The sequence below is a fragment of the Rousettus aegyptiacus genome, unplaced genomic scaffold, assembly GCF_014176215.1.
Source record: "Rousettus aegyptiacus isolate mRouAeg1 unplaced genomic scaffold, mRouAeg1.p scaffold_m13_p_11, whole genome shotgun sequence".
NCBI lineage: Eukaryota > Metazoa > Chordata > Mammalia > Chiroptera > Pteropodidae > Rousettus > Rousettus aegyptiacus.
In genome coordinates, this window is record NW_023416286.1 from 51,536,505 (window position 1) to 51,562,924 (window position 26,420).

Below are 26,420 nucleotides of genomic sequence, written 5' to 3' on the forward strand. Positions count from 1 at the left end.
AATAATACCATGTTGTCTACAAGTATGATTTCTTTCCATAGCTCTTGAGTTCAAAAATAATCTTATTAAGTGATTTCGCATGTCCTGAGGCAACTGAAGAGTGGCCAAAACTTTTGTGATGAAAACCTGTGTCACAGGAATGCAAATCACACCCATTAAGCTTTATTGTATACAAGGCATACGGAGCATTTAGAAGGTGATTTGAAGGGAAGGGGAGTGAATAAAGAGTTTTTAGTCTGAGTAACACTTGCTGAAATTTTTATTTGTGCTTTCTGCCACATATATAGATAGATGAGCAAAGTCTAGTGTGCATTTGGACAATATATCAACAACCAACAATTTTCGTTTTGTTTTCTGTGCTTTCATTAAAATCTTCGTAGAAGTCAGAATGACAATTTAAAACTCCGTTTTTCAGAGCAAACTATGTTAGAGCTAGGAAGACCATTTTAGATATTTTTGTTGCTTGATTGGACACATCATTTGATGTATTGCAGAAAGACGATCATTAGTGAGATCTGACAAAATCAGTTTTATGTTGTAAGGGCCAATATATCTGTTTTCATTCACCCAGGGAACATTTTAGTTGCAACCTCTGATTCAGGAAGTGTAACTTGGTTTCATTGAGCCATCAAGAGAATGAGATGAGAGCATGTGTTTGAATGATATGACAATGTTTGTGTGGTATGATAATGTATATTCACTTGTGTAGTACATGCAAACTAATTAAATAGCTGCTACGTTTCATTGAGTGTTGGTGTCTTTGGGGCAGACAAAATATTTTGATTGACTTAGAAACATATGTCTGTCTTATGCTGACACGAGAGGTTCAGTCTCAATAGATTTTCACATTCCCTTCTTCACCGTACCTCGAATCTATTGTGAAGTATGTGATCTTTTGGTTATTTACCTTTCTAAAACAATTTTATGCATCATTTTACCATTATTGTTTAGCCTTCTTTTTCAGCAATGTCTGAATTGTGTTGCCTTAGGTATCGTTATTCTTGTTTTCACTATGTGAACTGTTAGGAAACATGGTCACAATATTAATCATGTTAAAAATTAAACTAATACTGTATTGACACAAAACATAACAGTTAAGCAATAAGCAAAATAGACTGTTAAGACTCATGATTACAATGCATTTAAATTGTGTCCTTTGGACTGATGCAGCAATGGATGATCCAATACTGTGAACTGCAAATCGTGGTTGTCAGTATCAGCAGTTGGGTAAAAAACAGCAAGAGGGACCGTGGAAGGTGAATCATCTATGCTATATCCATTTGAAACTGAAAACAGCACTGCTTCCAGCCCCTATATTTAGGGCTGATGTTGGAGTGTCATACCATCAGTACGTGTCATCAAAGACTGTTGTCTTGAACTCTGCATCCTGGAATGTGTTTCCTGGGATATGGGAATCCTCAGGAAAGACAAGATGCTCTGCTTGGTGAGCCTGACATTTTGTGCATCTTGATTGCTTGAAGGTTGAAATGGGTCACTAATGGTTTGAAATCCCACAAGTAAACATTTGTTCTTTTTACCTTAAGTTTTTGTGCTCTGCTAAAATGTAAATATTACAAAGAGATATGAAATATGAATATTACCAATTGTTTATCATTATTGCGAATAAGTTTTCCAGAGAATGAAGCATGAGATTTCAGGAGTTCTTTGAGCAGCCTGGTTTATGGGATGAATTGAGCAAATCATCCATAACTATAGAAGGAGAGGCCTGGTGTGTATAGACAATTTTCCCCACATCAAAATATTGCCTTTGATTCCTTTCTTTCTAAAAGTCCTCAATACCTTCTCTTTGTTTTGTTGTTGTTGTTTATTTTTTATTAAGAAGGAAATTTTAGCATAAAGAAAGGAATACAGACTCTTCAGCAAAAGATTAGCTGGCCTTGGGAATGAGGATGAAGTTTTTTAAAGTCAACCAGATTAGAATAAATTCTAGCTCCTGTACTAGTCAGGGATGACTAGAACAGATAAAATTTGAAATTAATTTTAGTTCTTGTCCTCAGAAAGTTTACAGTTCACTATGGAGGAGCAAATACTATTTTAAAAACTATACAGAGAACATATATCATTCCAGCTGTGTTAAGTGTTGCAGAGGAGAAGCACGTGATTTTGTGAGGTATGGTAAAAGGCAATTGACTTGGTCAGAGTGATCAAGGAAGGCTTATCTGGGAAGAATACCACTGAACTAATGTTTGAAGAAAGGTTAGGAGTTACTTTGACCAGAGAATGCAATTTAGGTCAAAAGAACTGCATGTGCAAAGGCCCTGAGGTGAGAAGCAGTATTCTGTTTTAGAAGGAATGAAAAAAGGCCAGTGTGGCAATAGATATAGAAGAAGTGGGCATGGTGAAAATAGAGGTGGGTAGCCAGCCATAGGTTAGGTCTCTGTGCTTAGTTGAAATTTGGGGTGTGTGGTTTTATTTTTTTATTTTATTTTATTTTATTTTATTTTATTTTATTTTATTTTATTTTATTTTATTATTTTATTATTTTTTTCCCTTTATCAAGAAAGACAGCAGGCTTTCCTTCATGTCAGACCATTTCTATTTGGAGTCACTCAAGTGAGTAATAACACCATTAACCCTTCTGTCTACCTACCTGTTGATGTTAGTTACCCTAGCGATGGGATTAATCTGCCCTCTTACTGTCAAAAACAGATCATTCTATCTACCCAAATTCTTGTGGTCACTTTATTTACCCCATCAGTTTAACCATGGCAAGAAGTAAATTCAGGTCTTTTATGAATACTTTTTCAATTATGCATCACATTCATCTCTTTCTGTCATTATTTCTAAAAATTAAATCTCAACTCATCAGTATTTATAACCACAATAGTTAAACCTATTTGTAGACAAACAAAATACTTAAATTCTGATGCAGTCAACTAATAAATCTTCTGCATAGTTCAGAGTTTCCTTTAATGTATTTGTTTCATTTTTGTCTGTCTTTTCCCCCAACTCCTCATAACACTTATTTATTTATTTTTTTTATTCCTAAACTTTGCTAACTGTACCTTTTTCTGTAATCAATATTGGTACAGATGGAAGAAAGGTACTCTAATATGGCGTCAGACCTAAGAGAGCCTGACTTACCTCCTTCTAACACTAGTCTAGATGATATTAATTAATTAACTTTATAAAATAAATTTTACTTTTTATTATTTCTTTCCAGGGTTATTTTCTGTGTGCAAGTTTTCTCAAGTAATGACTTTTCTGGCCATGCATTGTAATTTTTACTTTGCCTGATAGCACTGAGCCTCAGCTTTGAAAACCCCTTTACCACTCATTTTAATTTTCCTCACACATAAATAGAAATAATATTTTTTCCTGCATATCATGAGAAGATAAAACCATAAAGGTAAAATATTGGTTATGAAAGCATGTCATATAATTCTAAAGATTATAAAAATGGTGGATTATCTTCTATTACATAAAATTCCAATGATAAAGTCTCTAATTCATCCATTTTCATTTTTAATAACAGATTGCTCCATTTTTCATAATTATTCTACATATTAATATCATTGTGAAGTCATTTCAACAGCTGTCTCATTTTGGTTACAGATGTTTTATCTTCAAAGAAAATGAAAGTGTGTACTTCTATTTTTTCTGGAGTTTTGATTGAACCAGTTTTGAATCTAAATAACTACAGAAATATCTAATGTTGCTTCTCTGCGTAGTACATTAGTCAAATCTTATGTTGATCTTTTCAACATATTTTATTCCTTTGGTATCTAAGAAAACACCCTACTTGTAGACAGCAAAGAATTGATAGAAAAGTAGGAGAGAGACAAATAAATAGCCAATTATAAAAAATACTGTAGAATTGGCAGTCCTAGAGTTATGGATGGGATATTATAACAAGCCATTAGGGGAGGCAGTGAAGGCTTCTTTGAGGAGGTGACCCATGAAGTGAGGATTTATGGGATGAGAAATTTGAGGAGGCAGTGATGCAGGAGAAGGCACAAGAAAACCTACACACTCAAGAGTAGGTAAATGAGTTTTTAGACTATCAACTTGGTACTATTTCTGGTACCATCAGTTCTCTGTGTCAAGGTAGTCCTCTGTGTCAGGGTAAGTTTAAAACAGCATTGTAAAAATAAAGCAAAGATACATTTGCAGTTTACTAGAGTGTCTTAAAAGGTATATGCTCCCAGATACCATTTATCAATATAACAATAATGGCAATAATAATTATTATTATTCTTTAAAATAATTGATCCTATCATTTCTTCACTGTAGCACATTTTATTTTTACATTCAGCTTTTTTTCTCTTTTTTCCTTTCTACAGTAATCTTTGTAAGAATAAATTAAACATGCACTATGACTTTCATACTGTTTCATGTTTAGTAAAAATTACAGAGTTTTGAAAGAAAGTATGTGTGCCTATATGGTGGTAGTGAATATGAGGTAAACTAGAGACAAATGAAGTCTATTAGCAATGGTTTTTGATGTGGTTATTTTGATGACTTTCAAATTCCAGTTTTTTTTTTCCTGCCCTTTACAGTTGAATCCTTAATCTTTTCAGAAGTAGAGGACAGGGCTCTCCTAACTCACATGACACCTTTGGGACCTGGATCACAGATCCTCTTTTAGTGGGCTCAGCCCCAAGTGGCTGGCCTTCAGCTTCTTCCTGTTCTCTTGGAAGGGCACCCTGAACTGTCTGAAATTGTAAATTTAACTATAAATACAGCATTCTATACTTTTCTGGAAACTGTTCCTTCTCTTCAGACATCATTCATTTTTTCCTTTTTATTTTCAAACCTGGAGTCAATCACCTAGAGGGATCCCTTGCAATGTCTGTCACTTCTTATAACTGACAGAGTCATTTGTATATTACCCATTATGGGAAAACAGAAACTCTTTCAAGCCTTCGTAAATATTGTGAATCATAACTTCCTGGTTTGCCACCTCTGCTCTACAAAATGTCTTTTCGATTAGTTTCATCTCCATTGAGTGTTAAACTGTGCTATGAATCTACTCAAGAAATCTTCTCTGTCCTAATTTTGTTTCTTCTTTCTTCTTGAAACAAATATCTCCAGCTGTAATCCACTAGCTTTTTGGACTTATAAGGCATTTTTTATATATGATTTTGTTGTAGAAAGTCGTAGTGCCTTTTTAAGTTGAGTATGTGAGAGACATGGCTTAATCTTGCTGAGGTAAAACAGTAATTTGGGGTAAGGACATAGGTGTTTTTGTTTCTGGAAACTTTAGTGTTTAGTCAACACTATTAGGTTTCTTTGCAGAATAATTAAGAGTTGAGTTGAATTGACTAAACATTTTTATTAGTTTCTAGTACATTATATTATCATTTACCGTTTCTATGTAATAAACTTGAAGAGAAAACCCCAAGCAAATGATGCTTATATAGATAATGATACCCTTTTTTTTTAAATGAAATGTCTTGTGGAGTTTGTTATCAAATGGATATACATTTCCAACACCATGGTTCTACCATGAGGCATAAGCGTGTGTTGAATTAATGAAATTGTTCTTTAATTATACAAAGTTTTTGTATTGTCAGTCATAAATCCTATATGTTTTCATAAAGAGCTTCTATTTATTTGTAGATACCTTATCAACAGTGTATTCACTATCCAAAAGAATAAGATATATCCATATACCTGGATACTTACTTCCCAAGTCTACAGCATTATGTTTGAAAATTACTAGTGGTTTATTTATTCCTAGTTATGCCTAAGTAATTTTTAGTTAGCAGCATTCTCCATCTAGAACTGAATGTCTATGAATGTAAAAATAAGCCATTTTTTTGAGTTGCCACAAATGTGTTGAGAGAGACTAGATAGTAGATAATATCATATAATATATAATATATAGTATATAATACTCTTCATCCACAGATGATTTCAAACTAATCAAATGATGTTTAGAATAGTTTTTATGTTAGGCTTTGGGAACATACCAGGAACCACATAGACAAGGTTACTACACTTGAGGAATTTATATTCTATTCTACATTATTTGTCACTTTATTTATAATCAGCTCTCCCTTTTTATGAGTTGGTACAGGTCTTATTAAAATTAGGTCTACAATGTTTGTGGAGAGATATAATTTTAGGGACTTATGCCAAGTTTACTCTTCACATGCAACATACTAAGAAAACAGTTATACTACTCCTCAAAACATTTAACTGCTGTGAAAACGATTTAAAAAATAACTGTTTTGTACTAGTGGGCCAACCTTATGAACCAAAAGGATCGACGTTATTGTAGATTTCTGAAGCTTTGGAGTGCTGGGAAACATGAAAGGATCCAATGAGATCCAAGTATTGAGCTTGCTGAAGCTCTAGCAGAAGTACCAGTAAAGTGTCTAATTTTTGTTAACTGACAAGTACTGAGAGAGGCAGTAGTGAAATGCACTGCCTTCATCTCTAAAAGAAATGCAGATACCATCAAACTGGCAAAGCCTTCCTTATGGAGAGGGTGGCAATTACCCATGAAACCTTACTTGATAACACTGATATCATAGCTGCACATTTAGACTTGCTGAAAAATAAAATCTTTTTTAAGGGTTATGTGAGTTAACTAGTGTTTATGAGTCCAGCAGTTCCTGTGAAGGTATAAACAGAAGCGGAATTTGATATTCCGTCATGTTCCACTGGTCTAGTACTTTGATCACTGGAAATGCCCTAAAGACAGATACTCTGCAATGTGATCCTTCTGCGAGGCTTTCAAACTGAAAATTGATAATGACTATGAATTCCAGTTTCTCTGAAGACTTTCTCTGTTTGTGTCCACGGAGTTCTAATTTGAAATCTAACAATTACCTTCTGCTGCTCTAAAGAAAGTTGCTCTTAGGGCTTCTTCATCACACCCTTCTTTTAAAGTTTAGAAGTCTGTACAGACATCAGAATGTCTTATGCTCTTCTCATCTTTTCCTGCCTGCTACAAGTGTGCTGTACTGCACGCAGGATATTAATGAGAGCTGCTAATGGATTAGAAGCATTTATTCAAAGGGACATTCATTCAACAGATATTTACTGGCTGGCATGGGAAATCCTAAAACAGGTTGTAAGAAACCCTCGTAGAGCTTTGCTTGTTCTTCATTTAACCTCGATGAAGAAGAAAAAAGAAGGAAAATGAAGAAGAAAGGTCTCGGTCCAGAGCACACACTCTTCCCCTGCCAAACCAATGGTTCTCCTTGCCAAGGACCTTTGGGGATTTCAAAATACTAAAGAATAATTTAAATTTCAGACATATAATGTGTTCTTGTGATTGAAAATATGACCATTCCCTAAAGTAATTTTCCGGAAAGTGTTTATAAAGCAAGAGAGTCACAAATGGACAAAAAAAAAAAAAAAAAAAAAAAAAAAAAACTAGTTCAATTCGATATTGAATATAGAATACGCAGAAGAAAGTAGATAATTCATTTTTTAAGAAGTACTGTAATATATAAGGATATTGCACACATATTTATTTTAATTACCTTTCTGCTTTTGGCAAGCTATAATGAATGATGAAATTCTCATTTCTTTTTTGGCTTTCTACGCTGTGCTATAGTGGTTTGGGGAAAAAATTAGATTTTAGAGTTCAAAAATTTGCATTTAATGTTGGCTTTTCCATTTTCTTGCCTTGGGACTGTGGATAAAGCATTTAACCTCCAAAATTGTGAAAGGAGGGAATATTAATAATACCAGAAATACCTATTCCTTAGCATCTTTGTGAGAATCATAAAAGGCTTTGTATATAAGTCTCTGAATGCATACGTTATTTTTTAAAAAAATTTTTTAACTTAAAAGATTTTTTAGTTGTTATATTTAGGTACTATATTTACATTTATGTAATTGTTGTCTTTTATAAATGATACAGTGTTGTAATATCACAACTGTGAGAATTTAAAAATTAGGTTCCAAGTTGAAGCTTCCAGTTTTTTCTATGTCATCTCATTCTGATCTAATATAATAATAATAATTTGTTCAAAGCTCTTTGAATAAAAATTGTATGGTTTAAAAAATTGTTACAGTTCTAAAAATAATCTCATCTATTTTTTTTAGTGGTTCCTTTGAAGTTTTATGTCTATAAATCAAACAGTTAAGAAATATTCTTAAAAGTAACTGCTTCCATTGCTTTAATAAATCAGATTACTATATGTTACAGGTGGAAATCTGATTAGATGAAGATTAAACATACATTGCATTTTATCAAATCCAATATACTATCAATTATATAAGACTAAGGAAAAAAGTCAAAGATAATTAAAATGTGACAAGTTATTGATTTTATTTCATGGCTAGATTTCAGAAATATTATGATACAGTGGGTAAAGTTGTCTTGGAGTCAAAGAAATTTGAGACATGGAATAAGATTTATATGCATTTTATCTAAGTTAGCTAAAGCATCCATTGTGCTGACTATACAATGTCCATTCATCTATTCATTACTATAGACATTGAGTATGTTTGCTATGTGCAGGCATGATGCTAGATGAATAAAAACAGATACAGTCTATGTGATATATTGTATATGGGAGCTCATGTGCTATTTGGGAGGTAGACAGTAATCAGTAACCCATCTATAAATGCAATATCCGACACTCTAGAACTATTTAGTAGGGGAGAGAATTTAGTATGGGTTACCCTCAGCATGAATTGGGGAAACCCTCTCTGGGAGACTTACATGGAACTAAGGCAGAATGATAACAAAATAATTATTGGGAAGGGGAAGAAGGAGATCATGATTTACCTTTTTGAACTACTATTTATGAGGAAGTTTGTCACTGTGGCTAGGGAACTGCTTTAGGACTCTTTTCATTCATATTCTTCTCCTTGTTTGTCTAAGTCCCACACTTTGTCTTCCACGTACAACCACTATCCATTCTTCATGTCAATCTGGACAAAAATGCATCTCTGTTTTCCCAGGACAATTATTCAAGGCCTTTTCCTAAGCTGTTGCTGAAAATTTATTTAACGTATAGTTTTTATTAATTATTCTGCTTAAAAGACTTATTTATTTCTCATATGTTCTGCAAAATGTGTGTGTCCACTTTACTTAAAATGAAACTCACTGCAGTTTCTCTGTCTTTAGCCATTTCTTTTTTCTTATTCAGATGCTCTGTGTTCTATGTTTGAGTCCTCTGCGAAATGTAGATATAGAGAGATATCATAAAATTTCTTTAGTTGAAAAGTAACTTCCTCATTAGGGTCCCTGATTATATTATTCAGGGTTCTATAGAGAAAGAAGAATAGTAGTGTGTGTGTGTGTGTGTGTGTGTGTGTGTGTGTGTGTGTGTGTAGGTGGATGGATGGATGGATGGATGAATAAATGGAGAGAGAGAGAGAGACATTTATTTTAAGAAATTGGCTTATGGCATTGTGGGGCTGGCCAGTCTGGCATGCTGGGCAAATATTGATGTTGCAATCTTGAGTCCAAAGGCAATCTGCTAGCAGAATTTCTTCTTGTGGCCTCTTAAGACATTCAACTTCTTGGATGAAGCCTACTCACATTATGGAACATCATCTGCTTTGCCCAATGTCTACCGATTCAAGGTTAATATTATGTAACAGATACCTTTATAACAAGACTGGCCTTTGACCAAATATCTGGGTACTACAGCATGCCCAAGCAGACACATAAAGTTAATCACCACACTGAGATCATCAGTGTCATACAGATGGCAGAAATAACAATAATTAAACACTTTGCCCATGACCTAAGTCAACATTTTCTACTTCTGCTAAAGCTCATGGTATTTCAATGACTTGATCATGTAGGACCACTTAAAAATCACAATGTCATGGAGCAGAGGATTCCTCTCAAAACTCCTGATTCTCCACAGCCCCTATCAAATATCACTTCTTCCAAGAATCGTTGATTAGCTGTAAATTAGACACCCCCCACCCCAGTGCTTCCTTTAACCACCACCCCCAATGACACATTCTTTCCCTTGGATTTTTTACTCATAGTGCTTCCCCAGAAACTCTTAGACTGAAGGCAATGTGTCTTTTTCATCTTTTGTTCTCCTGGAGCAGTACCTTTCACTTAATAGATGTTTGATAGATAATATTTAATTAAATTACAAAATCAACTAAAAAGTCAAATTTAGTATATCTGTTTGCATGCTTTAGAGAGAAATAACAATGGTTAGTTCGGTATGATTGCTTTTATATGATAATAACCTATTTTCAATAAGAAATAAAATACCACTAGGCTTTTTTTCCTGTTAGAGTTTGAAAGGACAGTAGATTGTTAAATCATTTCAGAGATTGTGACATACCATTGTGACAAGATTTATTTGTAGCAAACCATTTCAAGATAGTCTTCCATTTATTAAGACTTTTAGGTATGAAAATTTTTCATTCTTGGAGAGAAGTTTCATAATATGAAACCCATTCAATTATGTATGCAATGAACATTTTTCCTTCAGTAGCTTTCTTTTGGTCTCAATGACATCATAATGCAATTGCTCTCTAATGCAGTCCAACAGTTACGTTTATCAGAACGGTTTAAATGTTATTAGTAAAAGGAAAAATCTTCAGCCTCAAAGAACCAGACGCAGCCTCAAAACTTCTTTGGATGGTCAAAAGGACTAACATATTCTGATTCTGATCATCTTCAGTAACCTCAAGGGAGTACTTTAGTATCAATTGATCAAAGTTTTTTCTACCTTGTTTGTTTTACTTCAGTGTTTTTGAAGAATGCAGTAGAATTAGTAGGTATATTAACCAAAGGAGATAGGAATGCCTCATTAACATGTTTGTTTAAAATTAGAGATTTGCATCTACGGCCATGCTACCCTGAACACCCAATCCTGTATGATCTTGGAAGCTAAGCAGGGTCAGGCACGGTTAGTACTTGGATGGGATACCACCTAGGAAGACCAGGCGCTGTAAGTGTAAAAAATAAAAAAATAAGGGATTATAAATTGAGAATGTCCTTGCAATCTGTGAGGTCAACCAAAGGTTGCCTCACCTGAAAAATAAATAAAAAATAAATATATAAAATTCGAGATTTAATGGCAGTCTTACTTTTAGGGACTATTTAAAGCTCTAGATTTTACCTTATCCCATAAAATCTCTATTCAAATTCTAAAATATTTTATTTTAGATCAGAATTTAAAGTACAGTAAGCCTTTAGTATAAACAGATTTAACTATCTTATAGAGACCTCAAAGATCCATGACATGTAGCAATTTGGAATTTTACTGAAGAACAAATTTAAGTCAAAACACTGTAAGACAGATATGCTAGAATGATTTGGCTAATGAATGAGTTACCATATGAATGACTTATTAAATGAATGACTTAGCTAATGAGTAAGCTTATCCTCCAGAGAGGCAAAATAAGTGTTGTTATTAAAAGAGGCTGTGTGAAGTCAGCATGCCTGGTTTAAACTTCACCTCCTCCAATCACCAGCGATGTGTTCCTGGCCCATCTACTTAACCTCTTTAAGCCTAACTGTCTCCCCATCATAAAGGGGGACAACACCAGTAGAAGCACCTCTAAAAAAAGTAGCTTTTGGTTACTCAATTTGGCTTTGAAGTTTTGTCTCCGTATTATGAGTAAAGTAATAGCCTTTCACTGACTAGTATATTTGGTTCTTTAGTAAAATTGGACCCTTTGAAACAAATTTTTTTTCCTGTCTTACATCAAGCCAAAAATTCTTTAAATGGTTCATCTTCCTGAGCTTATGTCTCACTTAGTCTTGTAATACCTTTCATGAAGGTACAATTTAAAGAGAAAGAAAAGAGGAGAGAGAAAAAAATGGGGAGTAGTTAAGTGGAAATAATTGTGCATGACTTTAAAAAAAAATGATTTATTCCTTCTACAATATTAATTTCCTCCTGAGTTCTTGAAAAACAATCCATGATGACCTAAAAGAAGTTACCAGCAAGTTTCAAATATATAACTGTAACATTTCATGTGTCTAAAATATTGTTTTACAATAAGCTAAAACTGTAGGAGCATAAGATACTCCTTTAAAGTCAAGATGTTAATTAGTGATGTGTATAATTAGAGAGGAAACATTAGCTACTGCATTTTAATTTTTCTTTCTGGAGCATATCTCACTTAAAATCTTATCTAGCACTTTAATTCATGTTAGCAATTAACTATTTAATAATTTTATTCACCAAAGAACAAAAAGTCACAACTATGAAAGTGAATAAATGTAGAATATATGTCGATGATAAACGAATCTATAAAAATGCTAGTGTGGAGGAGAGCAGGATTCAAGTGGTTATCTTTTGACAGACGAAGTAATAAAAATATTTTAAAATATAGAAAATTTATGTAATATTGATATTTCTTTAATGTGACTATGAAAATAAAACAAGACATATTTTATGAAACAAAATTATTTATGAGACTAATAGTTATGGTATCAGGAATTTTGAAATTTTGATTTTACATTAGATATCATAAGGATTTTACCTTGCCAATTCGGATGGTCGGATATCTAGGATACTTTGAAACACTCGAGGACCAGGGCAAGGAGAGAGAAAACCAACCAGGGCGTGGGGTGGCCATTCCTCACCTGAACACTGACATGAATGGTACCTTTTACAAAAGGCTGGAACTAACAGTATAGTTGACTCTTTTGGCACTCAGAACTCATTTGAATAAAAAAAGTGACTTTGATGTGAACAATTTTTAATTTACCTCTTTTGCCAGGTGCTCTATATGATAAAGCTCTAGAGAACCGAGAACTATAACTTTCATGGAAAGTCAGACATTTTTTCATTTTAGGATCTGAAACAAGTAAATTTGTTTTAAGATTCTGTATATTAATCAAATACATATTTTATTTTTTAATTTTTTTTTAGGCAAGGCAACTCTTGGTTGACCTCACAGGTTGCAAGGCCCTTGTCAGGTTAAAATCCCTTATTTTTTACCCCTACAGCACCTGGTCTTCCTAGGTGGTCTCCCATCCAAGTACTAACCAGGCCCGACCCTGCTTAGTTTCCAAGTTCAGACAGGATCGGGCTTGTTCAGGGTAGCATGGCTGTAGACCTCAAATACATATTTTAATACTTAATATAACATATAACGGTGAGTTTTTGCGATGCCTGTCACTTATTAAATATTCAGTAAAGAATGACAAATATTGTTACCTAGAAACTCTCATAGCTGTGCTTTGCCTTTCTTGTTACATCATATTTATAAATAACATATTTACAAATAGTATTATATGAAGTATATGTATTTAAAATCATTTCAAAATATTTATTTATTGAATTGATAATTAATTAGATTTTCTTGACTCTTGAGGAAAAGAATAAAGTCCAACTAAAAATAAAAATCACATTTAGAAATCTTAACATTCCCTTTAACAAGCATGTCTGAGTTTTGCATTAAATTCAAGAATATTTAAATTGTTTGAATTGTGCATTAAAAATGTATACTTTTTGGGCAAGAAAATGAATGAAAGACCATGCCAAAACAAAGATTGCACCTGACATAGTTAAATAGGCCAGGATGACTTTATTCAAGGTTACTACAATAGGGGAGAGAGGCCAGAAACCAGTATGAATTCAACTCTGCTGAAACAAAAGGCTGAAATGTTTTATGAGCTAGAGAACAAGGATCAGAGGCTATCTGAGTTTGCTGATTGTCCCTACCCAGAGAAAAAGTAAACTTTCCATAATGGAAGATACTGTCACAACTTGTAGCTACTCAGTGTAGGAGTTAGGCCCCACCCATCCCCACAGAGAATGGAGATTGAAGCGATATCTTCTTTGCTGACTCTATTTCAAAGAGATAACCCCTGGATCCTTGAGGAAGACATTCCTGGGTAGTAGAAGAGGAAACGGGCAGAGAAAGTACTTAACAAGTTTTCCAAAGTGAATGCTTTAAGACAGGAAGGAGGCTGTCTGAAGTTTTGTCCTGTGGAATTAAATCTATCTTGGCTGACTGCCAAAGTGACCTCCTGATAGAGCAAAGCTCAGTTCTTTACCTTCACTAAAGCAGAGCACATGACAAAGTCTGTAAGTGCTTTCAGAAAGAGGGGCCCACTGATGGATATTTACCGGCTTTTGAGGTCTGGCCTTGAGTTACAATGAATCTTTTAATGCAGGGATCTGATTGGACTTGGGCTGAAGGCATGACCCTGTAGATTAAGATTGATGGCTTTAGAAAGGTGAGGACCTTGAAGCAAGTATTTATGAATAAAGTTGTTTCATTAGAGAACAGGGCTTGTTTGAGCAGTCTGTTGGTTTGAAGAAAGTTTCTGAAGCAAATGATTAAGTTTTTTACTGGTTTACGTATGGCCTATATTCCTTGAACAAGCATTTTCTGGAACAAGTAATAAAGTCATAATAAAAACAGTTAATCTTGGTCCTGGTAATTAAACTGGGGGATGCCTTGAGATCAGTTCTTAGTGGTTAATTGAACATTCAACTGTACATATTTTTTTAATTGAAATAATAGACAAAGGTGGTTTTCATTTCACTTAGGTTTGTTTCTTGACTCAGTTTCCCTGTCTACAAATGTCATTGGTGAACCTTTAAGCATCTCATGAAAATACTTTTTATGGTCACAGTAACATGATTTGTATTTTTAAAAGAATTATTGTCTATTTAAAAGCTGTAGTTACTCACCTAAATTGTTAACTTACAAATTGATCCCTGAGTTTCTAAATACCTCTTGGCTCATTACAAGAACACTTGTATTAATTGAACCAGCATAGGGTCTCAGTGGTTGCCTCTGCTACCACAGAATTTCTACCAAGTGAATCTATTTAGGGATTCCTATATGTATCTATGATCATAACCCATTGAGATGGAATGCAAAACTCCCAACTCCACATGCTTGAAGTGAGATGTACTTATAAACAGAATTAATAAAATGATCAAAAGTTAGTTTTATTTTATTCACTGCCGTATGAAAGATTAAATGTTGTCGATGGCTTGATACTGTCCAGGTATCAAGGGAATACTTTAGAGGTCTTACTCTTAAAATGTTCATCAATTTGCTTATAAGAGATTAAAATGATTTGATTTAATATTATCACTTTTTTAAACACAGGATTATATACTTTTGCAGCCAATATTTAACTTAATTTCTTCTTACATGTTATGCATGAAAAAAATAATATGTTCAAGCAGTCGGATGGGAGAAATAAGACATAAACCTGTGTATCATAGCTCTTTATACCACATAGCTTGCTTATTCAGTTATCTCATTTTGTAATCACTCACTTTGGTAAGCGGGTTTGTATTTCAAAGTTCAGAGCCCAAGCCAGGTAATTTGTGTCCATAAAATGTCAAATCAGGCATAAAGTGGCCTGCCATCTTTAAGGACTTTCTTTGTAGCTGGAGGATGCCACTCCTGAAAGTAATTGTATTAACCCTAAAAGCTTTCATTTCTGAAATATCTATTTCTTTCTTAGACTCAAGTATAGACTGAGTATTGATTCGTTTCCCAAAAGAGTGTGGTTGTCTGCAGACTTAGAATCTCCTCTTCTCAGTGAGTCCATCCCTAGAAGCATCCTGTGCCAGTGATTTCTAGGGTATAGGTCTGTTTCCTGTCTCACTCCTGCTAGCATTTCTACTTTTCTTTTGTTTATTAAAAAAATACAGGAAAAAAAATGTATTTTTGCACTAGGTGAAAGCTTTGAGTATGTGTTTCTTTTTACGTGAATTTCTACATAGTGTTGATTGAACAACTCTCAAGAAAGAGTTCTGGGAGAAAATAATTTCTTCCTCAAGCTCCATTACTTCCTAATTTAATTGTGTCCATTTCATTGAACTGATAGAGATGATAATTTCTCTGAGAATTTAACTGCTTCTAAAATAAAATTACATTATAATTATGCTTATTTTCATTAGTTTATTACTTGACTTTTTAGGGGCATCTTTAAAACATTGAGAGTAAATTCTTATTATGCTAAGAATCTCTAGTAAACTATCGTCAAGATCAGGAACATCAGGCATTTGATCACTTGATGGTAATTAAAACACATGTAAAAACAAAACACTGTGTGTGGCACCCAAGAGGGCGGCAGCTTCCACATGCATTCAATGAATCATAGCTGAATTTTATTCGTCTCTCACGTTTCAGTCTCTTCTCTCAAAATCTAGGCCCCTTCTAGTTCTAATGAGACCTTTTTGGATAGTACCAATTTCAACTATTGTGCCTAGAGATCCATGGGTTTACCTTTCAGCGCCTCCGAGAAGGATGACTAACTCTATCAGCAAAGTTTAGATAAGAGTGGCTTCACTCAGATAATGTATTCAAAGACTTTATGTATAGTTCAGGTTGAAAAATGCACTCTAAAGTAGAATGTCTTGGTGAAGAGGAGGAACTTAGAAATCTTTTTTCATTGCTGTGGTTTTTAAATATAGAGATTTTAAAGTCACATTTAAAAAAAAACAAACAACAAAAAAAACAATGTATCTGGGAAAGTAAGAATTTGGTAAAATTTTATTGAAAAACCAAGCTCAAAATCAAGCAAGATATGCCATATTTTATATACTCTTAACTGTATTCACACTTTTGTATATCTTTTGAACAATTATCAAATAGATTAATTTCAATAACTGTGCATGTTAGTATGTGTATTTTAATTCAACATCATACAAATATAACTAGAAAATAACTATTTCTTCTCACTATCAGTATTTCCCTCCTTTGTTTCTAAAATGTTTTGCTCATACTTCCATTCTTCAATTTACCCATTATTATAATTATGTGTTTACACATTTGATTCTTTTTTTAATTTTCTTTCTTTAAGATCAGTAATTTGTTAAAGAGGTGTGTTATATGTTTATTTTGTCCAGAAGTTCTAGGTGTTATGTATTTGAGACTTTAAAACTATAGGTGGTCAACTTTATTGCTAAAAATAGATGTCTAGTCATATTTTACTTCATCTTATTCTCATGTTTTTCTTATAATTACCAATATTAATATGAAGAAACTTAGGCACAAAATTTTAAGTGGATTAATCACTCTTGACCAGTGTGACAGATAGAGTTGAGGCTATAAAGATTTACAGCAGACAGTCTTAGCTTTTATTTTTTTCTGCTATATTCCAGAGTTAAGTGTTATTATCTTTCTTCTCCAAATGTTAAAGTTTATGAGAGTAGAGACAAAGAGAGCTCTTTTTTTTTTTTATTTTTATTTTTTTGGTACCTGTAAATATCTGTTGAATAGAATCAAACTTTTTAGCATAGTGGCCCCCATTTTCTCTCAGGTAATTACAAGTAAATTTTAATAAACTAGGGTTGGATTAAATTGAAGCAAAAATCACTGCAGTTCTCCAGAGTGTTTAGCATGTTTCTTCTTTGAATTGTAAAATACATTGACAATTTGTTTCTTATTTGCATTAATCAAGTACATTTCCAGTCTACAGGACAGAGGTAAGAAATAGTCATATGACTTTTCTTAGCCTGACAGTTATTGACTTTAATAGTTCCAGAATACTGATACTAAATTATATGAAAATTTTACTGATGGTTTAAAGTATTTCAATGATCTTATTTGCTTCCCACATAGCATTTTCTTCTGCTAAATGCAATATTTTTTCTTTATAAATGTAATATTAATGATATTAACATCTTTATTTTTATTAATCATAAACATTTTGCCATAAGAATTAGAAGAAGGTAATGAAATTTTTATTGTAGATTTCAGTAGCTTGATTTCACAGCAACGCTCAAGAGCAGCAAGTAGGACTAAAAATGCTGCTGTTCTTACCTAGGTAGATCGTGAAAAATATATTTTACACAGAATAAGAGTAGTAATAGTTATTTGAGAGAACTGGAGAAATATTTTTTTACATTAGTCTTTCAGTAATAAAACCATATATCTATGTGAGGTGCCAAAATTTTACTGATTTTAACTTGGCATTTATCATTTGTATTTGTAATAGGACTGTCACCAAGATTCACCTACTTCCGTGTCAGCATGGAAAGATATGACCTGCTCTGTAAATTCAAATGACCAAGAACTGTATATAAAGGATTCACACATATGTTTAAAGAGCATATTGAAGTAATAGATAAAAAGAATTAAAAAATTCCTAAGAGAGATAAAGTGATAAAAACTTTAATGTCCAGTTCTGGTGAGAGAATGAGTCAGATCTGTAAGTAATTCCTATGCAACATCATCAGTTAAGTGCAATACAACATAGACATAAGTAAAAGGGAATACTAAGCACATAGAGCAATTTGAAAGAAGCAAGGAGCAAGCTTCCATATCACCCCATCTGCACATTACCCCCATAACCCCAATATAGGGGAAAACTGAGAAAACACCCTGAAAAGAAAACAAACAAATGAACAAACAAAAACCTTTACAGGAAGTTCCTAAAAGCCTGATGATAGAGATTTTTCCCCAATCCAAAACCATTTCCAGCTTAACCCAATGGTTTTTCCTGTCTCATCTGAAGGAATATACCTTTGAACCATCAAAGAAACTCTTTCATCTCTGCTTCTGCCTGAAGTTGAATGGGCCAAACAACTTGAAATCTGAAGGTTTTAAAAACTGTTCGTATGTCTTAGGCCACAAGGAGAAGCGGTCGTTGAGCTATCTGGAAGCAAAAGTTTCTTGTTCCATTTGCTCTAGTCCCCAATTCTGAGATCCATGGCAACCTTGTCCCCAGATTTGTCCCTTCTGAATCCTCTATCTGCTTCTACCCTGCTCAACCATTTTGCCCTTACTACTTTGTCCATTATGTTCTTGAACTCGTTCCCGAGTGCTTCATCTACTCACCAGGCATGGCACTATTTTAGGTGTGAAGTAAGATCTGAAACCATAAGCTTGTTAACTGAAGCCGGAATGCATTAGCATAGTCGATGTGCCAGGGCAAGCAGTGAACTGACAGCTCTCTGAGTTGCTAGATCATCATAATCTCCTGTGATAAAGGTTCCCACAGACCACAGAGAACCAGGCAGGTGCTAGACATATGTAATAAGAGCTTGAACTAGAGGGCTACAGAAAGATTCAAAGGAAAAATTAGAAAGCATTAAAGTTTACAAAGGATGATAAGAGAAAAAGGAATGAGAAAGGCATTTAAATAACTATCCCATTTGATTAAATATATATATAATTAAATGGAAATATTTAATAAACCAAGATGCCACACATTGTTTCCTTTTTTGTTAAAAAAAAATACATAAATTGAAAACTTCTGTGATCTTACCAAAGTTCCGAATACTTTTAATCATAAAAGCTATACATTTTTAAAAAAATCATAAGTCAGACTTGTGATTTTATGTTATAAATAAAAGTTTAAAAGTTCAAAGTAAAGGCAGTACTCCAAAATGTAAATTGAATTAAAAAAAGGAAGGTGCGACCTATAGGGTCAATCTTTTGTGAAAAATAAAAAGACCACTTTATAATAATTATGTAAGAGAGAACATCAGATAATTCTTAGATTATTTCACTCACTTAAAATTTCATACTGCATTTTTTTAAAGCATAGCCCGATTTCTCAAAACATAAAAATTGAAAGTAAGTCTCATAAGAATTCAGAGCTCACAGCATGATACATTCTTCCATGCCCCTAATTTTACTCCAATGTGACTTTGACTCTTCCCTTCTAACAATGTGTGCCATCTATGCCACTGTCAAATGCTCATTTAAATTTCATTTGTTTTCATGTATAATAATAGTAATAGCCAAATATCACTTACTGGTTGTTACATATCAGTTACTTTAATGTCAGTTTTTAAAATGTGAATTGCTAAATTAAAATTTCTCTATTTTACAGATAATCGATACATATAGAACTTAGGTAACTTATCCAAGACAACACAGCTAGTAAATTGTAAAGTTGGGAATCTAAGCCATCTGTCTGGATACGAATGTAGGTTTTGGTGTCACCTGGATGGGTTGGAACCTAGGAAGTCTGACTTACTGTTCTTAGCGTAATTAATAGTTTCTTTCCCCAAAGTTGATAGAACATTGTTCATATCTCTTTTTTTATAATGATCAATGATTGAAATTATTTTTTCACATAGCAGTCTTCCACAACTAGATTATGAACTCCTCAGGAGCAAGAAACTGAGCCTTACTTATTACGCCAGCAACAGGCACAGTTTCTGGTTTGTTTTAAGAGCTCGTTAACTATTTTTCTTTACATTTTTGTAAATCTTTTCCTTTTCTTTCCCTCATTACCTGTGTAAATATAATGCAGGCTTCTTCCCTTCTCTACTGAATGTTCTTTAACCTATGAAAATTTTCTGCTCTTCACAACCACCATGCATTTATTTCAAATCTCTATAACATTGCTTTTGTCATGTGTGATAAGTACCTTATTTTCAATTACATGATAGTATGATTACCTTTACATCTGTTTTATTTAACACTCTAAACTTATGCTTCTCAGTTTATAACTTTTGAAGGCAAAAACAAACAAAAAAAATCTTTCTCTTCCTAATTGTTCAATATATCTATATCATCTATAGGGGGAAGTTCGAAATTTGTCATACATGCTTTTTTTGTCAAGCACCATCTTTTCCTCCCACCCTGCTCTGTACCCTTTCCCAGATATTTGCAACCTTCAGCAGATCACGTAGGATGAAACCTCCATTCCCTCTCAAATCCCAGGATAGTGGAAAACACATGGACTTTGTAGTATAACAGACCTATCTCGAAGTCTCACATTCATTCCTTCTATGTGTTTTCCTCATTAGTAAGATGAAACTGATAATTCCTGCATCAAGGATACTGTGAAGACCAAATGAAATAATCGATGTAAAATCATGAAGCATTGTTTCTGATATGAGTCATAAATGAGAGTCCCTTTCCTTTCCTTTTCAAGATTCAGATCACACACATCTCTTTCTATGTAAAGTCATTCCTGAATCTCTATGGAGAAGTACCTCTCCTTTTGTGCTTGCATCTACCCATATGCATATCCATGTCAGGGGTCCCCCAGACCACCCGCAGTTTGATGATTCACTAGCAGGACTCACAGAACTCAGCAAAGCTGTTATTCTCATGGACGTGGTTTCATACGGTGAAACGATACAGATTAAAATCAGCAAATGGAAAAGGTACATAGGGTGGAGGCCCGGGAGAAACCATTTGCCAGCTTGCAGGTGTCCTCAACCAGAGAAGTCCTGTAGACAGCCTTCATTCTCACAGCAAGGACAAAACAGCATCCACAAAGTGGTGCCAACCAGGGAAATTCACTGAGCCTTGGGGTTCAGATTTTGTTGGCGGCTAGTCACACAGGTATATAACACTTCAGTAACTGCCCTTAGTTACTCAGTCTCCAGCCCTCTAAAGGTCAAACCACTTAAATCATGTGGCCCAGGGCCTCAGGCATACAAAAAAAGCATTTAATATGAATTACATTGTAAGCATAAACTATCTGTTCAAATCATTGATACCAGTGGGTCAGGGCCTCAGAGACACCTAAACACTGTTATCAGGCAGGATCTTCTAAGGCCTGAAAAGTTATGCCCCAGGAACCAGTCGAGGGCCAGTCCTCCTGAAACAGGCCTTTTTGAGACTGTGCAGGGCTTAGACCAGCTTGGCCTCCTGAATTAACCTTTCATTGCAAACTGTGTTTTATTACAATAATTTCACATGCCTTTTTCTTCTACCATCTCACTCCTTACTGTTTTACACTCAGTCTTCATCAAGTGGTTGGAAAAATACGTAAATGCATTTCAAAAAACCCCTGGCATGATCTAACATTTCTTTACATGTGTGCAATATTCATTATATATTTATTGGTACATAATTGATAGTAATAATAACTCAGAAACAAGTTTCTTTTGTTTTTTCTTTCATTTTGAGGCACCAGACAAAATATGAACTTTAGGTTTGTTCACAAATTTTCTATTTTATTTCTTTGGATTATCTGAGAGCCTTTCAAAGATTGTTGGTGATTTGCAGTTACATTAGAAAGTAAAGAAACTCTGTATTGATCTTTACTTTAACTTGGAGTACACAGATGGCAAAATACATGCATTTATGTGTAAACAGAGAAAACCTTCCTTAGAAGGATTCGACCTCAGCAGAAATATTGGAAGTGTAAGGATCGAAGCCAATGTGTGCAAAACCAAGGAAAATATCTAAATGTTAAATAAGTGACTGCCAAATATATGAATGGAACTAACCTACCGCCTTTTTAAAACTGTCTTTTAGATGGTTGGAAAAGGGGGGATCTGAGGCCAGAGGGAGAGGAGAAAAAAGAGTAAGTTCATGCTGCCTTAGTCAGTTCAATTTAGTATTTCATTGGATCATAAAAACATGTAGAGTATACTTCATGAACGCGAGGCACTGAAATGGGTAAATAAAAAGAAAAAAAGCAAACATAGTTTTTAAAAAATGTCTTCGACTTAACTGGAGATAAAATACGTGTGCAAAAAAAATGGATACATTTCTTATTCTTCCTACCTCATCGTGGAAGGGAGATGTCTAGAGTGTTTTTATGTAGAACACAGAGTTTTAGAAGTTAACTATAAGAAATGTTTCTAAAGTATTTTGGTAGATTTTATTTTCTTCAACTAGACTGTATGTTTAGTTCATAAATAACATTACATGTGAATGTTTACACAAGTCATAGCATGATTTCACCTAATTTTAATTACTTCATGATAATGATAACTTTCATTAATACGAGGACATTTACAATTAATATTTAACTTTTTTCTCTTCAATGAGAATAATATATATTTTAAATTTATGTTATTAAACCTAATTTCTTTAAAAAATTAATATAAATTATTTCTTCTTTAAAATACTAATGATAAATCTGAGACTTTGGGCCCCAATCTATATCTTTGGTCTTTACTTAGCCTTCAGATTTTTGTGTTATGGACCTTTTTAACAAAACAATCCTCTGAAGTTTGGTCTCATAGATGATCAGTTAAAATCGAGGCAGTTTTCTCTGATTTTATACTGTATGTTTTATAAAGTAGATTTAGGTCCAACATTAAATATTAAAAGAAGTGTCCTCATGTGCCAACTGATTGCTTTTTAAAAATAGGATTATGTCGAAGACACTTTCAGGGTTGTATAATTTTTTCTAATACCCATGATTAAATTATACTGCCATTAGTCAAAAGTGTTCTTGCATTTAAAGGCTAAATTTGATACAGTCTATAAAGAATCTTTGGCAGAAAAGTAATTTTTAGAATAATTTTGTGAGAAATATGATTTGGGAGAAAAGCAAAATTAGAGTAAGAGAATCTATGGTAACATTATTATTATTATATACAGGCTGGTATATGTGATACCAAATGCAACTATAATATCTGTAAAGTTTTAGACTTACCATATGTGTCACTTTGAAAAAGATGAAGCACCGTATCAAAATCTATCTTGAGATTTGCCAGGTGCTAAACAGACCAATACTTTGCTTCACCACAGAAGTCTGCGTACTTTTTGCAGAAATTGAATATGATGCCCAGGAACATATTCTACAGAACAACAAGCCTAGAAAAAATAAAGCGTATTGGAACAGAGCACACCTACTCCTCCAACAGAATAATAACCTGAATGTCATTGTTCATAATATTAGAGGTAGGTGCCAAGTCTCAGACTTTTGAGATATGTGTTACATTAGAAAAATAATTAGATGTTATGTAAAGAGTCAATAACCCTGGTCGCTGTGCTCCCATCTACAGTCCCTCTGAGTGTGGAGTCTGGCTAGGGGACTCACAGCTGTGCCTCTTAGGGATAAGTTTGGAGGTTGTGAATCCCTGGAGAAGTCTGGGCTTCTGACTTTTTAATTTATCATCTTGTCACCTCCCACTCTTGCCTCTTTGGGGTTGAGATGAAAGAAGTGAGATATAAAGGAATATTCATTTCACTTTTTAATTAAACATTTGGTTTGGTTCCAAAATACAAGACAAGACTTTAGTTCACAGTCACAGAAAACTTGTCAGAAAAATGGTAAAAAAAAAAAAAAAAAAAAAAAAAAAAAAGGAGAAAGAAAAAAACAAGTTAAGCCTAGAAAGGATATTCTTACACACAAGGGACTTTTACTTACTTTTAATTCAGCAGAAAAATCTCTACTTGCAGGGCTGAAAAGTCTTCATATACTGCAGTCTTGGAGTGAGACTATTTCTTAAACTGAATCAGTGAAAATAAGTACAATATACTATAAAAATATATAATGTTATTATGACCTCTGATGAAAAATGTTTTCTGTTTTTATATTTATGGTGTGTAGCTTATCAATTTGTTTGCTTTATTGTGTATTCTTTTATATTTTAGTTAGAATAGCTTTTCTCATTGCATGTTAACAAAATATCCGTTTTCACTTATTTACTTTTATGTTTTACCTTAAATGCTTTTATCAATTTATAGTTATTAGCTCTATAGTGTGAAAAGATCTATTTTTAAAATAATTTATGCTTATTTTCATCAGTATCTCGTCTTTGGTGAAGTGGCTGTTCAGATATTTGTCCATTTTTAAATTGGATTCTTTGTTTCCTTTATTGAACTTTATAAGTTCTTCATATATTTTGGATTTTTTTTTTTTTTTAGATATGTGTTTTGGGAATATGTGTTTCTCCCAATCTGTGGCTTGTCTTTTCATTCTCTTAAGAGGGCCTTCACAGAGCAGAAGTTTTTAATGTTAATAAAGTTCAACTTACTATTTTTTCTTTCCTGGATCATGCCTTTAGTATTGTGCCTACACTCCTCTTAAAAATAATCTATTAATTAAAAAAATATATAGACAAGCAATAAATATTAAATAATCCCTCTCTTTATAATGAAATACCACTTTTGTCATAGGCCAAAAAAGAAAACTTAGCCCTGAGCTTTTTATTATTTGTTTATACTATATAGAAATTTTAAATTTAAACCTTTTAAGAGTGGATAAATTGAAGCAGTTTTTCTTTATTTGTCCCCCACATATGTTGAAGTCCAAGGAAGTTTTTAAAACTTTAAATGTCTTCCTGTTGAACTTCACTTTGTGCTTGTTCCCTTCCATTTCAGTCCTTTCTGTCAGAACCCGTAGAACTAGCTGAAATTGATTTTACCCCGGCAGTAAGCATTTTCTGCACGTGAGCAGCATCCTGCCTCCTTTCAAGTTTTCTCCCGTCATTCTTTTTTTTTAATATTTTATTTTATTATTAGTTTTAAGTATACAGTACATTGGTTAGACATTCATGTAGCTTATGAAACGATCCCCCCGATTACTTTGTCTTCCCTCTGGCTCTCCATCTAGCCATACATTACCGCTCACTGCATTCCCTGTGCTGTGCTCACCATCCCCATGACCATCTATCAACTACTACTTTGTACTTCTTTAACCCTTCACCCATTTTCTCAACCCCACAAACCCTGTTACCCTCTGGCCATCACCAGATTGTCCTCTACGTTTGTGATTCTGTTTTTTGTTTATTTTATTCTTTTTGTTCCTTAGATTTGGTCATTGTCATGTGTGCTCCCCACAATCTCTGCTATTCCAGAGTCTGAGGTTCTTGGCACTTGCACACACTATTTCTTCTGACTGGACTGTCTATTCTTATTGTTTCCTTTCCTTCCTTCCTTCCTTCCTTCCTTCCTTCCTTCCTTCCTTCCTTCCTCCTCCTCCCTCCCTCCCTCCCTCCCTCCCTCCCTCCCTCCCTCCCTCCCTCCCTCCCTCTCTCTCTCTCTCTCTCTCTCTTCTTCTTTCTTTCTTTCTTTCTTCTTTCTTTCTTTCTTTCTTTCTTTCTTTCTTTCTTTCTTTCTTTCTTTTGTTTTCATCATCTATTTGTTCCTATTTTGTTTTCTGACATACACAATCTGTATATGTATAATGTATACAATTTGATGAGATTGGAGATGAGTGTACATGTACGAAATCATCACCATTATCTATCTATACCATAATTCTATCCCTCACTCCAAAAGTTTCCTCTCACTCTCTTATTTTATTTATTTGTCTGTTTGTTTGTTTAGTGATGAAAACATTTAACATAAGATCTACCCTCTTAGCAAAATTTTAAGGTTACAGCACAGTATTGTTAACTATAAGCACCATGCTGTGTGGTAGATCTCTAGAACTTATTCATCTTGTATAGCTAACACTTAGTGCCCTTTGACTAATACAGCCCCATTTTCTTTTTCCCTCAGCCCCTGGCAACCATCGTTCTACTATTTGATCCATGAGTCTGACTATTTTAGATTCATCATGTAAGTGGAATCTTGCAGTGTTTATCCTTCTGTAACTGGCTTGTTTCACTTAGCATAATGACTCAGGTTCATCTATGTTGTCATAAATGGCAAGATTTCTTTCTTTTTTAAGGCTGAATAATATTCCATTGTGTGTATATACCAAACTTTTTTGTTCATTCACGTATCAATGGGCATTTAGGTGCCTTCTATGTCCTAGCTACTCTGAATAAAGCTATAGTGAACATGGTCACACACATCTCTTTGAGATTCTCATTGCAATTCCTTTAGATAAATATTCAGAAGCAGCATTACTAGATCACATGATAGTTCTATTTTCAGATTTTTGAGGAACCACCATACTGTTTTCTATAATGGCCGCA

The 26,420-nt window shown here is 33.7% G+C and overlaps 1 protein-coding gene and 2 pseudogenes across 3 annotated transcripts in view; 2 read left to right on the top strand and 1 right to left on the bottom strand.

Annotated features, from left to right (window-relative positions):
* FAM155A (family with sequence similarity 155 member A) overlaps positions 1 to 26,420 on the top strand; it is a 543,073-nt gene that overhangs the window by 287,866 nt on the left and 228,787 nt on the right. The gene's annotated exons all lie outside the window — the stretch shown is intronic.
* On the top strand, positions 10,750 to 10,866 carry LOC118609686 (annotated as a pseudogene).
* On the bottom strand, positions 12,863 to 12,981 carry LOC118609418 (annotated as a pseudogene).